Consider the following 3,872-nt stretch of genomic DNA (forward strand, 5'->3'; position numbering starts at 1 on the left):
TTGATGAACCAGGGAGATTTTTATCTTGCACTGTTTGTTGGTGTACCATCATACAGTTCAATCAAACCAAAGTTCATAACCGCTCATTGTACTGAGGGGAATTCTTTTTGTTGCTCTTTGTTTCAAAAATACTTTGCCATACAATGGTACCACATATAATTAATATTAATTTAAATTTCAAATAAATTGACATAAATTACATTGAACGCAGTAAATACTTTGAGATCTCTGCTCGATTTAGAAATTAGCAGTGAACGAAGAGTTGTTGATGTACAGTATGTGTACTGGAGGTCAATGAAAAAAATGGAAACACCGTAAAAAGCATATCCACCATGCCTTTAATTCATTTCTTGCTCAGAAATGACTTGCTCAGTTTTAATACATATTCATATAAAATGATCAGCATCTAAAATGACAGCGATTTCATGTTAAAAAAAAAAATTAACAAAATTTATTGTCTAAAGCAATTGCAATTGAAAAAGCAATAAAAGTGGAAAAGGTACTTGAACGAATACCAAGAGCTGAAGATCTTTTGAATGTTGTACGTACAGTAGGCGCCTGGGGATATGATTTGGACGTGAAGTGGTTAAAATCTGTTAAAACTTTCTTCTCTCACATAAGTGACGTTTAATATCTGCATTGGAATTTTCGGCACATGACACTCATACGGTCCATTTGTTTTCTAAACATACCCCAGTATTGCTGAGGTGTTTCCATTGTTTTGTTAGCGTCCTGTATATACACCACTCTCTCAAACACGATATGAAATCTTTACCCTTGCCTTTTGTTCTTTCGTGACAACCCATGACGTTAAGTTGTGCGTCCTCTGCATTCTGCTGCCTGCCTCACAACCTCAACCACGTTCTAGTGTGAAAGAAAACAATTGTTCAGCACAATTTAATGCCATATTTTCTCATTTGGAACAATGGTCCTCTTGTTATTGTTTGATTGCTTTACACAACCAGGTCACACTTGTGCAATGTCAATTATGGTGCTAACCAGTAATAAGCATTTTATTTTACGAGTAATTAAGAATAATCAGGTCAACACGGATATCCTCATGACAGTATTTAATTGAAACAGTAACGTACGTTCAGTGACAATTTCTGTTCTAACACTAAAGTGCCGCTCTTGGCAACTTGACAAATCAGATGGATAAATGCAGCCTGACCTATGACTGATTGTGTCAATAAAGAACACAAATTAATCCAATCTTGTCTTCTGCCATCCAGAATAAATAGATTTGATTTTATGGATCTAAACATAAAATACCTTCTTTTTTTTTTTGATGAATTGCTGCACGTAATCGGTACAGGCGCATAATCTGAGACAGACAATAAAAACCTCTTACTCCCCTTTAACTTTTGAACCACTTACTATCATCCATCTTCATATAACGGTACACAAAACCTCTGTGGACGTCCGAATGGATGTTAAGGCCGAGAAGATGTTATACTTCAACACTTTTTGTCATGAAATTCAGTACCAGAAATAAAAAAGATGGTAAAGGATAAAACAGCCAGTATGTGTTTCCTTGTGTGCATGTGCAGGCATTTAGATATCCTTCAGCAAAGTAGTGATGTATGACTGAGTATTTGCAAAAAATACCACCATGAGGCCATCCTTAAAAATATTTTGGTTTGCAGTAACAGTAAAAAAAATAAAAAATAAAAAAGGGTCGGTAGGTTAGGTCTATTTTTTCAATGTAAAAAAAAAAGTACAATTTTAGTGATGGTGATTACGTAGGTTTCGACTTTAAACAAATTAGCATATCGTGGCGTCACTGACGTCTTAACTGGCAAGTCGGTCGGACTTAAAGCAAAAAAAAAATTTATTTGAGTCGGCCCTAAATTGACAGGGTCGGTCGGGTTACGGCAAACAAGAATATTTTTAAGGATGGCCTTATCAGCAGTCACTCACTTTCTCCTTCTCGCCTCATGTCAGACTATATGAAAATGATATAGAGCTGAAGGTATCATCATGAGCATCATTATTTTCTACTTCTGTGTGTCTTCTTCTACACTGTATGGCTAAAAGTATGTGGACACCTGACCATCACACCCATATGTGGACCTTCCCCCAAACCGTTGTTCTCTAAACAATGTTGAAAGTGAGCAATTTTCTAGAATGTCTTCCAGCTTTACTTCACTGGTAATAAGAAACCCAAACCTGTTACATCATGTGAGTGCTCATCTATGAAGACAAGGTTGGAGTTTGTAACTCAAGAGCCTTTGGAATAAACCTTTGGGATGAACTGGAACACCGAATGAACCCCAGACCTCCTCACTCTTACACCATCAGTGTCTGATCTCACTAATGCTCTTGTAGCTGAATGAACACAAATCCACACAGACTCGCTCTAACATCTAGAGGAAAGACTTCACAGAAGAGAAGAGAAGAGAAGAGAAGAGAAGAGAAGAGAAGAGAAGAGAAGAGAAGAGAAGAGAAGAGAAGAGAAGAGAAGAGAAGAGAAGAGAAGAGAAGAGAAGAGAAGAGAAGAGAAGAGAAGAGAAGAGAAGAGAAGAGAAGAGAAGAGAAGAGAAGAGAAGAGAAGAGAAGAGGTTGTTTTAGCAGTTGGTGGCCAACTTTCGATGGGATGTTCAGCAAGCCCATATGGGTATGATGATCAGGTGTCCACAAACCTTTGTCCAGATATTGTATATTGCTTGTCACTTTTCCCTTGTTAGCGTGTAGTGGGTCAGTGGCTGCTCTCTTATTTCAGATTTGTATCTATTTTCGTGCCAAATCCATATTGCATATATGCAAAAATGCTGTTTGTGGACTACAGTTCAGCGTTTAACACCATAATTCCCTCCACGCTCACCTCTAAGTTGGAGATCCTGGGACTGCCACTGCCACTGTGTCAATGGATCTCCGACTTCCAAACAGGCAGACCACAAGCCATAAGGGTGGGAAAACACACCTCATCCACCCTCACTCTAAGCACTGGAGCTCCCCAGGGTTGTGTTCTGAGCCCCCTGCTGTACTCAATGTACACACACGACTGTGCCACAACTTCCAACTCCACCACCATCATCACGTTTGACCACACTGTTGTGGTAGCCTGATCTCCAACAAAGACGAGACGGCCTACCTACAGGAGACTAAAAACCTGGAGAGATGGTCTTCTCCTGAACGTCAGCAAGACTAAGGAGTTGATAGTGGACTTCAGCATAAAGCAGGAGTGGTCATACCAACCGCTAAACATCAACGGGACCCCAGTAAAGAGAGTGGACGGTTTCCGGTACCTAGGCGTTCACATCACACAGGACCTGTCTTGGTTCTGTCACATCAACACCCTGGTGAAGAAGGCCCGGCAGCGTCTGAACCATCTGAGAAGCTTAAGGGGCTTTAAACTTCGCTCTCAGGTGCTGAAGACTTTCTACACCTGCACCATTGAGAGCGTCCTGACGGGTAGCATCACTTCCTGGGTCGGGAACAGCATCATGCAGGACAGGCGAGCCCTCCAGAGGGTGGTGCGGTCAGCTGAACGTCCCATCCACCTGAGCTCCCTGACCTGCAATACATCTACAGCACGCGGTGCCGGACCAGACCCAGGAAGATTGTAAAGGATCTCAGCATCCCAACAATGGACTCTTTTCTTTGTTGCGTTCAGGGAAATGCTTCCGCTCCTTAAAAGCAAACACAGAGAGAATGAGGAGAAGCTTCTTCCCACAGGCCATTCGAAGTTTGAACCAGGACAAACTTTTTTGCACTATAACTCTGGACTGTCACTTTAACTCTGGACTTGCACAGCACAGTGCCACTTGCAAATATCTACATATATTAGATATAAAATATACATATATTTTTATATATTTTATATATTCATTCATTCATTCATCTTCTACCGCTTATCCGAACTACCTCGG

Source organism: Tachysurus vachellii, chromosome 21, assembly GCF_030014155.1.
Source record: "Tachysurus vachellii isolate PV-2020 chromosome 21, HZAU_Pvac_v1, whole genome shotgun sequence".
Lineage (NCBI taxonomy): Eukaryota > Metazoa > Chordata > Actinopteri > Siluriformes > Bagridae > Tachysurus > Tachysurus vachellii.